The sequence below is a fragment of the Lutra lutra genome, chromosome 7, assembly GCF_902655055.1.
Source record: "Lutra lutra chromosome 7, mLutLut1.2, whole genome shotgun sequence".
Lineage (NCBI taxonomy): Eukaryota > Metazoa > Chordata > Mammalia > Carnivora > Mustelidae > Lutra > Lutra lutra.
In genome coordinates, this window is record NC_062284.1 from 112560425 (window position 1) to 112578175 (window position 17751).

The 17751-nt window shown below is 44.7% G+C and overlaps 1 long non-coding RNA gene across 2 annotated transcripts; it reads left to right on the forward strand.

Annotated features, from left to right (window-relative positions):
- The first annotated feature begins 3879 nt into the window (after nt 1-3879).
- On the forward strand, nt 3880-16893 carry LOC125105106 (uncharacterized). 2 transcript variants are annotated; one of them, XR_007128809.1, is made up of 4 exons: nt 3880-3967; nt 15344-15465; nt 16294-16407; nt 16860-16893. It is a non-coding gene; the product is annotated as an uncharacterized LOC125105106 (long non-coding RNA). The 2 variants fall into 2 exon arrangements; XR_007128808.1 differs by having other exon boundaries at nt 16297-16407.
- The last annotated feature ends 858 nt before the right edge of the window (nt 16894-17751 follow it).

Sequence of the window (17751 nt, forward strand, 5' to 3'; positions counted from 1 at the left end):
TCACGTTCCATTGGACAAAAAAGTCCTATGGCCAATCCCTGTGTGAATGGGTTGGGAAACTATAATCCTTTTACTGGGACAGAAGAATAAATAATTGGGAACAGTGATACTGCTTATCTCAGTTCTTGACTAGGGTTGAGTGTCAGGTGCCTTTGAATGACAACCTTTGGTAAATCCAGTAATTGGCACCAACACAACACTGGTTATTTTTCATTGGAAACTTTGTTTAAAGCTCACCTTTTATAACTAAAGATATGTATTTTATTATGAGATTCTCTCAAATATATGATATGTTCCCCAGTCCTCTTAAACAAATGCTCCTACACATAATGCAACTTTTTCTCAAAGATTTGGGGTTGTAATTATGACCATCAACTTGGACTTTGTTACAATGTAATGATACTCCTTGAGACTTGTAACAAGTAGAGAGCTATGCAGGTCTGCTTAAAGAGTGCCAGGCCACTCTGCTTTTGGAGCTCAAGGCTCCATCTTAGTCTCTTCCCAGGACACTAGGCTCTCGGCTGTCATATCTTGATAAAGGGAGAAATCTTCCTCTAGCCCTTGTTACTCAGTAACATCAGCATCACCAGGGAACTTACTAGGAATTCAGAATCAGGCCCTCTCAATCAGACTCTGCTTCTTAGTAACCTCCCCAGGTGCTCCATATGCACACTGACATTGGGGAAGCAACCCAGGGGTTCTCGGTCTCGGCTGCATATCAGTATCTCCTGGGGAGCATTACAGACACTGATGTCAGGCCCCGGCCACAGTGCTTGGATGTAATAGGTCTGGGGTGTGGTGAGGGCCCTGGAGGGTTAGGAACTCCCCAGATTCTAAGGTGCAGCCAGGGCTGAGAACCACTGTTGTCTGGAAGACTTTCTCCTGGTTGCCTGAACCTACTGGTTCAGTGATCAGAGAATCAAATGTGTTCACCTTCATGCAACTGCCTTACTGACCACTATTAGCACCAACAAGGGCTGGAGGAGCCTGACCTTACAGAAATAGTAATAGCCCAATTATTAAGGAGCCTGTAGGGGCCAGGAACATTATCTCTAATCCTTACAACATACTGTCACCCTGATTTAAATGTAAGAAACTGAGCCTCAAAAAATGTGAGCAACTTTCCAAAATCACACAAATGGTAGATGTTGGATTTGAGTTAATCTGTTTTCAAAGCCAGAAACTTTTTATCCCAAATCCAGGGAACTTTTGCTCCCAACCTGTATGTGCTATTATGGGGTGGACCTTGGAACATCTGCTTTGGCTGCTCAGAGGACTTTGTCACTGCCTTCTAAAGTCTGGGTGGGGGTCTGGTTGGACAAGTATACCAGGTGAGAGATCACCTCAGATAAGTGACTGTATATGACTTTTAAAGTTTCCTTAAAGTGTGCCATTTCACAGAGGGGTAAACTGATCACCATGAGGACAGTGATATGTTTCTAACAAAGAACTTAGTAGAAACTCATCAGTGCAGAGGAAGCCCAGGAGAGGGAGGAATCATGCCTGGATGAAGCATGCTTCTCCACTGTCAACTTCTTTTTTTTTTTTTTTTTTTTTTTTTTTTTTCACTGTCAACTTCTTAATAGTAATGGGGAGCCAAGTACGCTGGGGACGTTATCTCATGGGATTTTCACCACAATCTTATTGAGTGTGGTATTAATTTTGCCCATTTTATACATGTGGAAACGGAGGCTGAAGGTAGATTTACCCACTATTAGACAGCCAATAGAGAGCAGAGCTGGCATGGAAATCCAGATTCAGAGCCTGTGCTAGTTCATCTACATTTCATGACTTCTTAATTTCTTAAGTGTAGCATTCTGCCAGCGGTGTCCCATCTGGGTCACTACCTGCTGTGTGCCAGGTTTGGGACAAATTGCTCAACAACATTTGACGTGGATAAGGGATAGTTTTTTGCAGGAAAGGGAAGAGCTTCAGGTACACAGCAGAAGAGAACGAACAGGCTTCTGTCAGTCATCAACCCACCAGAGATGCATTGGTGCCAGGGCCCCTCACTCCTCTGCTGTTCCTGCCTTTTGACAGATCAAGGGTGAGAAGTGACCTTGTTAATTGGAAAGCAGAAAGACAGTGCTGTGCCAGGCAGCTTGGGGTTGGATCACGGCTGTTTCAGATGTTCTGTTTGAATCCAGCTGCTCAGGACTGGAAAACTCGGGGTTCCCAGGATATCACAGACCCACTTCTGAGGCAGAGAAGCCCCTAGTGCTGTGGGAAGCTGAGCTTAGGGTCAGGCCCACACCTGGGGAGAAGCAACACCCACCCCAGCATAGTTAGCTCATTGTCTGGGTTACCCAGAAGGCGCTTCCAGCGCCAGTTTTGGAAAGGACACCTGTGAAAATCCCTACAACCTGGGTCATGAATAGTGATGTGGGCAGGCAGCCCTGGATCCGTCCTACAATCAGTGGAGCTAACCGGAAAGCAGGGGAGGCAGAGGACACGGCTCTGAAGCATAGAGAGTGTTCTGCCCCCTTCTCATTTGGAGCCTCCTGTGGTTCAGCCGTCTATCTGGACGGCTGCTGGTGGTGGTAAGTCAGGCAAAAAGCAAGCTGATCTTACATTAGAGAGCTTGAGGGGGGATGTCACATTTGCAGGGGGTAGAAGGGGAGGGTTAAAACTGGTAAAATCTTTAAATACTATCTCGTAGTTTTGCTCCCTCTAAATTTCAGTGCCAGTGACAAACCATGAGAGACTCTTGACTCCAGGAAACAAACTGAGGGTTACAGAAGGGAGGTGGGTTGGGGGATGGGGTAACCGGGTGATGGACATTAAGAAGGGCACATGGTGTATTGAGCACTGGGTGTTATACATAACTAATGAATCATTGAACACAACATCAAAAACTAATCATGTGCTATATGTTGGCTAATTGAATTTAAATTTTAAAAATTCTGTTTTTTTAAAAAAAAATAAAATAAAAAGAATAGGTATGCTCCTCTGTGGGGCACAAGTGTATCTCAAATAATTCTGACTCCAATTCTTGTCCTCTAAGCCACACTGCCACAGACTTATCTTTCTAAAACACATCTATTTGCATCACTCCCTTGCTTACAATCTATGACTCCATCCCCATTCCTTGCAAGATAAAGTCTAAATCCCTTAATATGATGCATGACGCTTTTTCATATGCTGAGTCCTAGACCAGGTTCTCATGTCAGTCTCCGGGATGTGTCCCCTTTCACTGCGCCAGGCTGGCCCTGAGCTCCCAGAGCAGTCATTCAACCTCTGTTCTTTTCTGCATCATGATTTTTTATTTAAATGTGTTACCTCTATTGGTCATAAGCTTTTGAGCGCACGGACTGTGCTAGATACATAGGTGGTATTTGATTAAGCTTCAGTGATTGGTGGAGTCTATATCACACCCCAAGTTCCAAAGACACGAGGAATTTTTTCCTTTTTTGCTTTGTTTTCTGAGTTCATCAGTGCGTGCTGAGGCAGTCCCTAATGCTTCACTTGCTACTTTCCCTTTTCTTATCTCCCTACCCTTTTCTTCAGCTACTAAACACTCCTCTCACCTCTCACCATGCCTCTCTTGCTTTCCAAATGCCAGACAACATTTTTCTTCCTAGAGAGAATGTCAGGAAGACAAAGCGGGGCCCATCCCTGGGAAAGAGGTGGTTCCGCCTCATCCATCTGCTCATTTTCAGCCAAGCCTAAATATAAACCATGCTGTCAAGGAGGAGGCTGGAAACCACTCGTGTGGAGTCGTAGCCAGAGATAACGCCATAGAGCGGGGAGTAAGAGACACAGGGGTCAAGCCCAGAGGTCCCAAGGCTAGGCCTGAGTATGAAGGTTGCTCCTGATGTTGAGCATCTAGGAGGAGAAGAGAAGGCCTCTATGAGGTCACTGAGTGACACACCTGGCAATGGGTGGGGGAGCTGGTTGCCATGAGGGAACATACTGTGAATCTGTTCCAGCCTAGGCACAGAATATGTAGTCCAGGGACAAGAAGGAGGTATTTCTGGGTTGGGTTGGGTTGATGAATGGTGGGGAGCTGGCTGCAACTGTTCATGATGTAAGAACTCCATTTTTAGCACGTGTAACTCTTTGGGTTGCTTGAGACAAAACAAAACAAGACTCAAGCCCCATAATCTTGTAGAATCCTAGGAAGGATGTAAAGGGCATGGTACTGGCCAAACAAGGGAGTTGGAATATGGGAGTTTCCCGTCTGGCTTCAGAAAGGACCCTCTGTGAACGAGGCTCACAGAAAAGTAAATTTCTCTGAGTTCAGCCGCCATCAGATCCAGCCTCCATGTTGTGTGACAGGGAATGGGAAATCTTATCAGGAAAGATGGGTATGTGTCAGCCTGCTACTGAGACCCTCCTTCTGTTCTCAGGGATGTTCAGTAGGCAGGTCCCCTAGTGAGATCATGGCCGTCTTCAAAGGAGCATAGTAGAACCTGGGCTTGGGGTGCCTGGGTAGTCAAATTTGTTAAGCTTCCAACTCTTTTTTTTTTTTTTTAAGAATTTTTTTTTTTTAAGATTTTATTTATTTATTTGTTAGAGAGAGAGCATGAGCACAGGCAGACAGAGAGGTAGGCAGAGGCAGAGGGAGAAGTAGGCTTCCTGCTGAGCAAGGAGCCCGATGTGGGACTCGATCCCAGGACGCTGGGATCATGACCTGAGCCGAAGGCAGCCGCTTAACCAACTGAGCCACCCAGGCGTCCCAAGCTTCCAACTCTTGATCTCAGCTTGGGTCTTGATCTCAGGGTCGTGAGTTCAAGCCCCATGTATAAGTTCGGCTCTATACTGGCCATGGAACCTACTTAAACAACAAAAACAACTAAAGAAGAAGAATCTGGGCTCTACCAGATACCCTGGCTTGTGGGTTCTTCTCGAATATCTAGTGCTGTTGGGTTAGCTCATTAATACCTAGAATTCATAGACTTGGAATATCAACTAGGGAAAGACCAATGTTCTATCACAAGCGGTATGCAGCTTGTCACTAGTAATTAAGAGATAAGGGAATTCAAGGCATCAAAGGACAATAAACTTGCTTAATTCTCAGACCTCAAAAGCTTAAGTGGGGAGTCCAGAATCCGCCACTCTCCACTCAGTTCTGAATGAGGCTATCTTAAGTATAATTGGTATACATTTTCTAAGTGGATAGCTTTAAAAAATCCACTCCATTCTGGACCCTAGAATCCCAACTTAACCTCCCTCAGTGTCCTTGAGCCCCAAAGCCTCCAGGGCACAGTCAGGTTTCAGTCCAATTCACCCCAGGTAGTGTTAGCTTGCAAAGCAGCCAGACAGAGACCTTCATGGGCTTTTCCCAAGCCCTTTCCTCTTGCCGGAAGTTGTTCTTACTGAGACCCAGCTCTGTTCAGGAGCTTGGTACTGCCCTATTTCCATGGATGCCCTAGGCTTCCTTACAGAGTTTTCTCCAGAGGTTCTGTTTCGGTTATCTATTGTTGTATAACAAATCATCCCCAAACATAGTGGCTCAAAACAACTATTTCTTATTTGTCATAGTTCTGCGGATCAGTAACTCAGGTTGGGTTGGGTGGGCAGTTCTTTTGTGGGAATTGTCTGGGCTTACACATGTCACTGCGGTCATTTGGCAACTCTGTGAGGACTCGTGAGGGTAAATTCCCCTTATTCACACGTCTTGAGATTCAGTGCTAGTTATTGGCCTGGCCTTGTCTCTGTATGGTCACTTGCCACTTAGTACCCCAGCCTGGGATTTCTTAAATGGCGGCAAAAGCATTCCAACAAGGGGAAGCTGGAAGCTACAAGACCTATTGGGGCTGAGCCTTTGGAATTAACACATTTCTGACACATTCTGAGGTCAAAGCAAATTACAAGACCAGCCCAGATTTCAGAGATGGGAAAATACACTCCAGCTCTTACAGAGAAGGGCTGCAAAATACCATGCCCTTGTTTTCCAAATTCCCATAGCTCCCCACTGTACTTAGCATGAAGTTCAAATTTCCTCTTGTTTATGGCCCTGCATAACGTGGGCCCTGCCTCTCTTTCTAAATTGACCTACAACCCACCTCTCCTTGACTCGCTACGAACAGTTCTCCCTTTAGGGCTTTCATATGAGCTGTTTCCTCTGCCTGGGATGCTCTTGTCTCAGATCTTTGTGAGACTGAATTCTCTTTTAAGTCTAAATGTCAGCTCCTCAAGGAGTCCTTCCCTGGGTACGTCTCCCAGTTCCGTCCTACCACATTACTCTGTATTATCCTCATGTGGCCCTTAGCATTATCAGAAACCAGCCATTCATTCCTGATCTTCTCACTAAAATTTAAACACCATGAGAGCATAGCCATTGATTCTCCGGTTCACTTTTGTATCCCCAGTGCCTAGAACAGTGCCTGTTGGCGTGTAGGTGCTTAATGTTTGTTGAAGAAATTAACCATGTGGTAAAAATCTGTATCAGCTTAGAAGATAGGACAAAAGAGGGGAAAAGAAGAATCTCCATTCTCAAAGTTGAGATAAAAAAAAAAAAAAGTGGGTTCTTTTCCTGTAATTAGCATACATTGCCACCAAGTGGCAGTAGATGTCTTAAGCATCTGGGGCAATTTACTGGCCAATGTTTTTCTTCAGATTCAAATGATGTTTGCCCAGGTCAGATTAATAGTAATTTATTTTCTACCTTTTATTTATTAATTATCTAGTAGACTTTTAAATTTCATTTTAAAGATTGACTTTTTTATTATTTGAGAGAGAGAGAAAGCATGAGAGAGCATGGGGGAGGGGCAGGGAGAGGGAGAGAGAGAATCCCAAGCAAACTCCCTACCCAGCACAGTGCCCAACGGGGCTCAAGCCCATAACCCTGAAATGACCACCTGAGCTAAAATCAATCGGATGCTTAACCGACTGGGCCACACAGGAACCCCTTAATAAACTTTTAAAAATTGCTGACTTAAAACAATAGACAATAAAGCTATTTATCCTTAGAGAACAAACATTTTTCTTAGAGAAGCACCTTTTTTTCTCTATTTCATTAGTTACCAATTATCATTAAATAGAACTCTTCTCCCATAGCCGCGTTCTGATTATTATGTTCCTTTTACTTTATTACAAATTCTACCTTACAGTCACTGTGCCTCAGGGCCAACATGTGGAGCTGGACCTTCAGGCTAGATTTATATTGCAAAGTTTTATGGCTTCTCTCAGCGACTAGCCCTAACCTCATTTAAAGCCTACTGATGGCTTCGTTCCCCATGTGTTTCAACTCCCTTTTTCTCAACCCTAGCTCTTTTATTTCTCTTCCCTGTATCAGAATTAGGAAGCGAGAGAAATACACCTGTTCCTTTATCTTGAACACATGATTCTGCCCCAGGTTCTTCCTAATACAAAGAAAGTAATTTCTACTTGTCCTTAAATAAGAGTCAAATATCTCCCTCTATTCAGTTTTCTCATTGGGAGTTCTTTAAACTAGTGATTATGTACAATAGGACTTATCTTAGCGAAGCCATTGCAATGGTTCCACAAGAGGCAGTTTATACGAAGTGTTTTTGTGATAAGAGTTCTCTGAAACTCTTTTTCTATAGAAAGAGATAGCGCTCTTAAACAGAAAAATGAAGCAACATTTAGACAAAGCTCCTGATTGGGCATTTAAGCTCCTCAGAAGAGCCGCGGTCCCAAAGGGCGGACGGATCTCATGAGTCAGCAGCTGGGCTCTGCTGTGAGTCACCTTAACATCTCTGGGACCACGTCCTCTCAGCTCACCTTCACCAGGCATGCTAGGGGAACAGTAAATGCTTCCTGAGCTCTGTACAGGAATGACCCAGACCCGGGCATTCCGCAGCACAGCTGCCTAACCCAACCTTAAGGGTGACTTTTTTCTTCTTTCTGCGGCCGTGGCCCACTCAGACTTTTGCATATTGCTAACAAAATCTGATCACCCTGAGGCTAAATGTGTTTTAGAATATATATGCAATCAACAGTCATTAAGACAATATTTGTGTGCAACAAATGTTCATTGAATGAATGAAGGAAAATGACCAGGGTTCATCGTGTTAATTTATATTAGCGTCTTCTGATATTTTCGTATTGCATGCCCCATTAGTTAAAAAGTAAACAATCCTCAAAATGTATATTATGTTATAATAAGTTATTCAAATGTACTATTGTACCAATGTTTTCTGTACATAAAAATATATACAAAATATAAACTTTAAAAAACTTTAAAAAAGTAATGCTTTTAAGTAATGATCTTATTACTGGTAAATTTTTATTCTCACTAAAGTCTTTTACGTATCGTTAATATTTTTTATGAGAACAACACAGTTGAATATGTTGCTTTATGTTTTAAAATCTTGGTTTAGGACTTTGTGATAAAATCATTCAATGGTCTAGTTCTGAGTTTGGTTGGTTTTCTCACTTGGTTTTAATTGCTGTCTGAGTGAAAAAAGATACTTTGTAGCTTCAAATGGAAGGCTTGCACCATCAGCCTCTCTTATCAAATCGTGGTACTCATTACTCAGTAGAGCTCACCAATTATGCAAATGTTTTGGTGGAAATTTTGTGGAAAGGAAATTCACCTTTCTATGTTCTCTGATCTCAACCTGATTTTCTTACAAAGAATCAGAAAGGGCACTGATGGAATATAGCTATGTTTTCATATTTTTATAAAATATGTTGATGATTGACTGTGTGATTGATTTTTTTTAAAGCTAGAAAATCCGGTTTCTTAGTGTGAAGAGATGAAAGATTTCATAGGTGGTGCCTATGTCGTGTTCAACATCATATAATGATGAAAACTATGCTTTCTCCACAGAACCAGCTGCTTCTGAAGGGCAGTTTCTATTTTTTTTTTTTTTTTAGGATTTTTAAAAAACTTATTTGAGACAAAGAGCCAGCACAAGTGGGGTGGTGGGGGGGTTGTTGGCAGAGGGAGAGGGAGAAGCAGACTCCCCTCTGAGCAGGGAGTGGACTCTGGGCTTGATCCCAGGACCCTGAGATCATGACTCGAGCCGAAGGTAGACATTTAACCAACTGAGCCACCAGTCTCCCCTAAAAAGCAGTTACTTTCTCAGTCATTGTTAAATTGCCATTTTTACCCTGAAGAGCAGATTAGGTGTATGTGTATATTATGTATGTATTTATTCTACCTGCTAGGCTGAAATCTAGTAGTTACTTGTCATTTATTTAAAAGGGGAAATATTTGGATGAAATTGTCAATCCCAGCACATCCTCCTGAATGACCACTCTTAAGGACGTTGCTGGAAGATAACCAGCAAACTTCTCCATGGTGCAAATGGATTGCACGATCACTCCACCTGTCATTACAAAATAAAGATTTTACTATATTGTAGAGGATTTTATTTTTGTAAAATTAATCCCAACCCTAACATTCTCTATTTCTTTATGGTACCACCAGTCAAAGCGTGGTTCGTTAACCAATAGCATCAGCATCAGCTGAGAGCATGTTAGAAATGGGGAATCTTGGGTGCCTAGGTGGATCTGTCAGTCAAACGTCTGCCTTCGGCTCAGGTCATGATCCCAGGGTCCTGGGATTGAGCCCCACATCCAGCTCCCTGCTCAGTGGAGAGTCTGCTTCTCCCTTTTCCTCTGCCTGCTGCTCCCCTGCTTGTGCTCTCTTTCTCTCTGAATCAAATAAAGAAATAAAATCTGAAAGAAAGAAAAAAAGAAAGAGGGAGGGAGGGAGGGAGGAAGGAAGGAAAGGAAGGAAGGAAGGAAGGAAGGAAGGAAGGAAGGAAGGAAGGGAATCTCAAGACAAGCCAGAATGATTGAATCAAAATCCGCATTTTAACAAGACATCAGGTGACCCACACACATACTCAGGTTTGAGAGTCCTGCCCTATGAAATTGTGGCTTCTACTTCTTGGTTACAATACCTTGTTTAGGAAAAATCAATTAAAAAATTTCACACATGGGACAAATCCTTAGCCTGACTGGTGAATCTTTTCTTCCTCCAAATCAAAATTCTTTTTTCTGCCACTCTTTTGGTGGTAACACTAAGTTTTCAAGAAGTCATTTTCTGTGGACAATTACATCTTCCTCAGCATCTCTCTCCGTTAGTGACTCTCTCTCTCTCATGCACAACACACGATAGTTCTTACACGGTTATTATTGAAAAAGAACCTAGTAATACCTTAACTCAGACATGTGTACTTTCACCCCAAGAATAACAAACCTCCTACTCAGTATAATTTGTTCCGTACACATTTCTTCGAACCTTCAACCATGTTTCTTAAGCGTCTGTTAACATTTGCTGGGGAAGGAATCCATTCTAGTTTGTGGCCGTATTCTCTTCCACATCTGTTTCAGTCATTTTTACCACAGACGGAAGAAGACAGAAAGAAGATGTGTGATATTTTGCTTCTAAGAAATCCTTAAAGCTGCTCCTTTACTGTTGCACATGGACGTTTTAAAAAAAATACTGGATTGGGTGTCACCCAACCTAAAATACTTTCCAAGGCTATTGTAGAAGTCTGTGTCTGCATGCTGAATGCTTAACTCTCGGGCATTCTACTACTACTCCCGGTGCCTTCCTACTCACGTGGGGCGTACGGCCAGGTACAACACACACCTAGGGCAAATTAACGATAATTCACGATAGTGGATGTACATATGTATTTTAAAAACTCATCGATTCCATGTTTCTCATTTGACTGCTTTCTCATCAGAAGTGATCAGATTGGGCGCCTGGGTGGCTCAGTGGGTTAAGCCGCTGCCTTCGGCTCAGTTCATGATCTCAGGGTCCTGGGATCGAGTCCCGCATCAGGCTCTCTGCTCAGTGGGGAGCCTGCTTCCCCCTCTCTCTCTCTGCCTGCCTCTCTGTCTACTTGCGATCTCTGTCAAATAAATAAATAAAATCTTAAAAAAAAAAAAAAAGTGATCAGATCACCACTGTTGTGCCTTGCATGGTGGCGGGCCCAGAGCCCCTTCATGTGCAGGGCTAATGGTCACCTGGGCCACTTCCGCACTGTTTGTGCAAATCTTTTACCAGTTATTTCTCCGCAGGAAACTTTTAAAGCTGAGTGAAAGGAGAGGGCATGCCACGTGTAGACCCCTGATTTATATCAGTGCAAGATCCACGGGGTCAACTGTGTACGCCTTGACTAATTGTTTGTAAAACCCACAGCAGCGCACTTCAGTCCCGCTTCGAAAGCAGAGGGAGGTATTTGTAGAATGGATTTGCCTGGACATTGAAAGGAGGAAGAAGGGCAGGTGATGGTCTGTTGGGTTGGCTGAAGCAGATGGGGACAGCTGCCTCATCCCAGACTTACCTTCCTGCCCCCTGAGCTACCCCTTCGGTTTGGCCCCGGGGGATCTGACTTTGAGGATCTAGGAGATTATTTCTTGGTCATGCAGTTATAATATGGATGTAACCCACAGCAAACACTCCTGTCTCCCCACATACACTCTTACCCTCTCTCACAGTTCAATAGTCCTTTCTTGTAAACAAGATTTGGAGAGAATATTTTTTATTTTACCCAAAGCCGATTCTACCTACTCCGTTGAGGCGGCAGAGGGCTGTTCCCCTATCTGCAATAGCAGTAAAGCCGACTTTGCCGTCCTTAAGTTTTATATGGTAGTGCTGACCCTCTCACGAAGGATTCTCCTCCAGACGGCTTTACTCATTAACCAAAGCTGAGTGTTAACCTTTGCAGACATAAATAATACAGCAGCACCTTGGCCTGAACGGAAGAGGGAATGGCTAAGCCTTTAATTTGTCTTTTTTCCCTTGGATACTTGCGAGCTTCTTTTAGTTCTGTTTGACAAAATGTCAAAACAGTATTTCTCTTTGTGTTAAGAAATTCTTCATCCAGCCATGAACCTGTGCTCTCTACCATTTAACTCTGCAATGTGTGTGGTGTGGTGTGGGGGTGGAGGTGGGGGTGCGTGTGGGGCTCGAGACGGGGCTCAGCCACATGATGTGCTCCGGCGGGAGGGATGTTAGCAGACGTGAGACAGTCTGCGCATGCGCACGGGCATGGCGCTTGCTCCCTTGCACCCCTGCGATCACCCGGGGAAAGACAAGCTGTTCCAGCCCAGGGTCCCAGGATGGAGCTGAGGGTCAGGTGGAGCAGAGCCCAGGCACGCCAGTCGCTCCAGTTACCACAGACTCATCCCAATGGGCTGATAATGCTGAGAATCAGACAAGTGAGTCCGGCCAAGATCAGTGAGTGGAGCCGCTTAGCTCACCCCAACTTGATTCCAGAAGTGGAAACACAGACACCGACTGGAGAAGACCCCTGGGTTTCCACGGCTGTTGGTTCACTGGCTCTGGGTCTACCCTCTTGCCCAAAGCCTGCTCCCCATGCCTTGCCACGACACTCTGGACCCACGCAAGCCCCCTCATCAGGGGCCCCTCTCTAATCATCATCCCCGACTCCTATTTCACAAACCTCTTCCTTATTGGCTCTCTCTCATCAGCATGGGAATCATCTCAGGTCTCTCCTGTCATTTGGCCCTTGTGTCTTATCACCCTCTTCCACTCACCAGCTCATCTCCTCCACAGGTACAGTCTTGAAGAAGAAGCTTAGCCCTGCTTCCAGGTCCCAGTCCCACTTCCCATTCACTCTGCTGTTGCTCTCCTGTCATATCACGGAAACGGCTCCTACCCAGGCCTTTAGCGATGCTCTAGTTGTTGAATCATGGACTCCTGCCCTCCTCCTCCCCTTTGCCCTTCTCTCCCTCCCCCTTCTCCTCTTCCCCCTGCTGTCTATCCTTCTTTTCCCACCCCTTCCTATTCCTTCGGACCCCTCCTTCCCCTCTTTTCTCTTCTCCTCCCTGCCCCTCCCCCACATACTCCCTCTGGCATCATGCTTTCCTAGGTTGTCTTCTCCGCTGCCCCTCCAGCTGCCTCGTGGGCTTCTCATCCTTATTCCATCCTTATTCCAGCCTGCTTGGTTCCCTCTCTCCTCAGACCTCTCCTCTTTACCCTCTTCTTAGAATAATCTCATCCCATTCTCATTGTCTCTGATACTAACAATAGGCTGGTGACTCCCAAATTTTTAAGTCCTGCCAATTCCCTGTACTGAGCTCCAGATACATATGTCTAAGGGTCTGTTGGATATGCCAGAGATAAATGTGAGATCTCTAAAATGTAATGCACTCTTGTCCCCCTTAGACTTCCTCTCTCCCCCGTGTCCACCATGTCAGCAACCAGTACTATCCCACCCACCCAGTAACAGAAGCATTAGCTGCAGCTTCTCTCCTGCTTCCTTTTCCCACATTCACCTCATTCTCAAGTCCTGTTAAGTCTGTTCGCTGCTCTCTATCCCATGTCAGCTACCTTAGTTCAGGCCATTTTTAATCCTTTGACTTGATTACTTTTCCAGGCTCCTAACTTGCCTCTTGTCTTCACCTTTCCCGACCCTAAGCCATTCCCATACTGCTACTAACACCATCTTTCCAAAATGAATATTTGGTCCCCTCATTCCCCTACTTAGAAGCTTTTAATGATTTACCATTGCCAGGAACCACGGTTCGTTGTGATGGGGATCCTGGTTAACCTCTTGGCATTCCCTTCCTCAAACCAGTGGAAACCACCGACAACTACTCGCAGCTGCTCAAGGACAACCTGCTTTCTCCCTCTTGCAGCTTTTGTACCTCTAGCTCTGCCTGCTTGGAACAGCCCAGGTCAGGTAGAAGCACCCCTGTATTCCCCACATGCATGGGCGCTTCACCCCCTGCCTTTTCTAGCACTTAAGCACTTACCCCCTCTTCTTGCCCTCAGTGGCCTCCTTCCTGGTCTACCATCCGTACGCAAGTCCTTGAAGCAGGGACTGTGTCTTGTTCATCCCCGTATTCCCAGAACCCACCTCGTCTGGGAACATGGTAGGCACTCAATCCATGTTGATTGACTGATTTGCGTGAGGAAATAAATGATTAAATTAACACATATATGAGCCACAGACCTTTCACCTGAAAGCATCTCTACCTTGTATACCGGAGTGGGAAGACCTTTTAATTCCTCTCACCTATCATCTACAAATGGGTTTCATCCTTATTCTATTGGTGATATCTTCAGGTCCTATAAAAATGTCTTCAATTCTTTTACTAGCTATCTCGGAGCACTATGCCCCTCAAGCTTTCCCTGTCTCTAATGGTTGCCATATGGGGACATGAGACACTAATGCTCGCTTCAATAAGCCAAAGTTATTGTTAAAACAAACTGAACTACCTTTAGCTCACCTCCCATTCTAAAGGGCCCACTAAAATTGATTCTGTGAAATAGGCTTTTAAAAATATCCTCCTTAAGGAGAAAATATAAACAGGGGAGGGCTGTCGGCTCAGCAAACACAGGCCTCTTTGGGGGCTCAGCTTGTTTCCCTTGAGCACACAGGAGGTGGTAACACCGTGGGCCCAGTGCCCTCTGTGCCTGTTCTCATCCACACTGGTGGACCCAGGCTTCTCAAGGATCCTGAGGACAAGAGGATACCAGAGTCAGCTCTGACTGACTTAGGGGATGACCCAACTATGACCTGCCCACAACTCATATGTCTGTGGGTTGATGGAAACAGTGTGCAGAAGCCTGGAAGCACAAAATTTCTTGTTCATTGTGTCATGGGTTCTCCATACTGATAAACCAGACTATCACAGTTCTGCATCTAAAAACGTTTCTTAGGGGCACCTGGGTGGTGAAGTGGGTTAAAGCCTCTGCCTTCGGCTCAGGTCATAATCCCAGGGTCCTGGGATCAAGCCCCGAATTGGGCTCTCTGCTCAGTGGGGAGCCTGCTTCCCTTCCTCTCTCTCTGCCTGCCTCTCTCCCTACTTGTGATCTCTGTCAAATAAATAAAATCTTTAAAAAAAAAAGAAAACAGTATTTTTAAAAAATAAAAAATAAAAACGTTTCTTAGGACTTCATGAAATCTGTGCATTAGATCAATTTATACACACACACACACACACACACACACACATTTTATAATATTTGTTGTCTAAGCCTTCTGTTTACTATCTTCTAAGACTGTAAGCTGTAAATAGCTCCAGACTGAGCATTTTCTGGCAATATGATCCATTTGGGGTCATATTGTGAATCAACGGTCCTGGAATCACCATCAGGAAAGTACTTCAAGACTAGAACTCAATGGGGTGCCGGGGTGGCTCAGTCAGTTAAGTGTTTGCCTTTGGCTCAGGTCACGATCCCAGGGTCCTGGGTTAGAGTCCGGCTTTGGGCTCCCTGCTCAGTGGGAAGCCTGCTTCTCTCTCTCCCACTCTCTCTGCTTGTGTTCCCTCTCTCACTGTGTCTCTGTCAAATAAATAAATAAAATCTTAAAAAAAAGACTGGAGTTTCAAAATGGAGAAGAAAGTTTTGACTCTCTAATTCCTGTTGGTAGACACCCTTGGCAGTGGTCACTTGGCTAGGTGGTTTCCTGGAACTCTGATGGCTTGTGTCCCCTGCCAGGGTGAACTGTGTTTTCAGAACCCTGAAAACACACCCCAGACAGAGAGTAAAGAAGGACAGGCTGAGGAAATGCATCAAGGAGAGCTGGAGGAGCAGTGGAAGCTCAGAGCATAGAGCCCCAGGTAAGGTACGAGGAGGAGAACCCATGAGAGCTCTGAGTGGGACCGGGAGCTGTCAACTGCCTTTGGGGGTGCTGAGATATATGTATATGTCATGTCAATTCGATTTTGAGTCAAAAGGTGTGGAAGAACATATGTAATAGAACTGTTAAGATGAGAAACTACAGGGTATAGCAGAGGAGCAGAAATGAGTTTCAGAGAATCGGGCTATCCAAGGGTCAACCACAGTGTCCCAGCCTTGGGCCTAGCAGGCACATTCCCTCCCCCAACTGACACAAGGTGTGTTGTCATAACCCATGCCAGACCTTCTGGTTTTGGACAAAAGAAGTAGAGCTCGGTGTGTGCAAAGTTCTGAATGAATGTTTTCTCTCCCAGCCATGAAAATCATTAAGTACATAGAGAATGGCTCCCAGTGGCTTCAAAAGATAGTAGAGTGTCTCAACTCTCATGACTATCCAACCCCATCAGGTAAAAGATGTATATTTGTTTATTAATAGATTGCAAGCATGCATTACTATACTAATATAATATGCACGTGATAAAATATATACAAAAAATAGAAACTAAGTAATATATGAGATAAACATACAGACCTTTTTTTTTTTTAAAGATTTTATTTGTCAGAGAGAGTGAGCACAGGCAGACTAAGAGTGGCAGGCAGAGGCAGAGGGAGAAGCAGACTCCCTGCTGAGCAAGGAGCCCGATATGGGATTCCATCCCAGGATGCTGGGATCATGACCTGAACCGAAGGCAGCCGCTTAACCAACTGAGCCACTCAGGCGTCCCAAACATACAGACCTTTTAACACCATACTTTCTTTCCACGTGATAGCAGATTGCCGTTTGTGCCTCCTGTTGTGGTGAGGGTGGGTCCCCACCATCAATGAAGAGCCTATAAAAGGAAGATCAAGAGAGTGAGAAGCCGGCAAGTTCTTCACAGACGGATGTATGTGGTGGCAAAAACTTCCATTTCTGGAAATATAATGGACTAGAAATCCTGACAACCTTTCCATTCCAAAATAATAAGCAAGCAAGCAACAACAATTTAAAATATTGAATAACAATTTTAAAAAATTCAGAACCCTTGGGGTAGTGGATAAAGACCCAGGATGTAAAAACAAAGTGGCCAAGGAGGTAGCAACTGCCCTTAAGTGCCCCCGTCATCCATTCCAGTATCTTGGGTTTTGTAACCATGCTGGGGTTGCAGGGAGTTGGAATGACAGGGATTCCCCACACACTACACCCTCAGCAGAAGAATAAAAGGGGAGGTGTGGGGTGGAGTCGGGTATTGCTCTTCCCAAGGACATAAACAAGGAAACTCGTCTGAAGTTGCCTTGGCCCCAGGAAGAAGAACAATCTCTCCCAAATAAATATCCCATTTTCCCCATTTCCAAACAGGTTTGGAGCTGGAATTCACATTATCTTTATAGACTAAAAAGTACTGAGATTAGTTATTGGGAAGTTCAGAGCAGCCCAATGTTGAAAGTATCCCTGGCAGATGGCAGAAGCAAATGTAAATTCTTTCTGGGGAAGCATACTTCAGCCCCAGTCTCCTGTGATTCCCACAGATAACAGCCTGAGAGATGGAAGCATGGAGGAGAGAGAAGGTCAACCACAGATCCAAGCAGAGTGCCTATAAAATGGGAAGAGCCAATATTGGAAGAGTGAAGGCTGAGGACTTTCCAGAGATAGAAACACAGTAAAACCCAAGCAGGCTAAAAAAAAAAAAAAAAAAAAAAAAAAATCCACACTCTGACACACTGTAGTAAAACAGCTTTCATACCAAAGTCAAAGAACAGATCTTAAAAGCAGGCAGAAAGGAAACTTAGATCATAGGAAAAGCAACTGACAGCCATGAGCCTCCTCCATAGCAACACGGAAGCCGGAAGTAGAGGGATCCCAGACCCAAAAGGCTGAGAATCAAAAATGGTATACACTGTCAAAGTGTCTTTTGAGAATACAGGAAAACATTTTCCAGACCAATGTCAAGAGAGTTAGCCACCTACAGAACCTCCCTCGATAATCTCTTACTTTTGAGAGATCCCTCCTCATTCTCTGAGAGCAGTTCTCCCCCTGCTGGACCGGAGACAGGCAGGAGCGGTTTCTACAGGAGAAGACCGTCCCCTCCCTTCCTCTCACCTCACACTTCCTCTCTAGGCCCAGGCCCCATGTGTCCAGAGCTACTGGGAAGGGTTGGGTGCATCTCTTCTCTCCCCACTCTTACCACCTTGTTGACAGGACCTGAAGGAGCCCCTGACAAGTTGTTCTTTCCCTTTCCCCGATTAGGCTG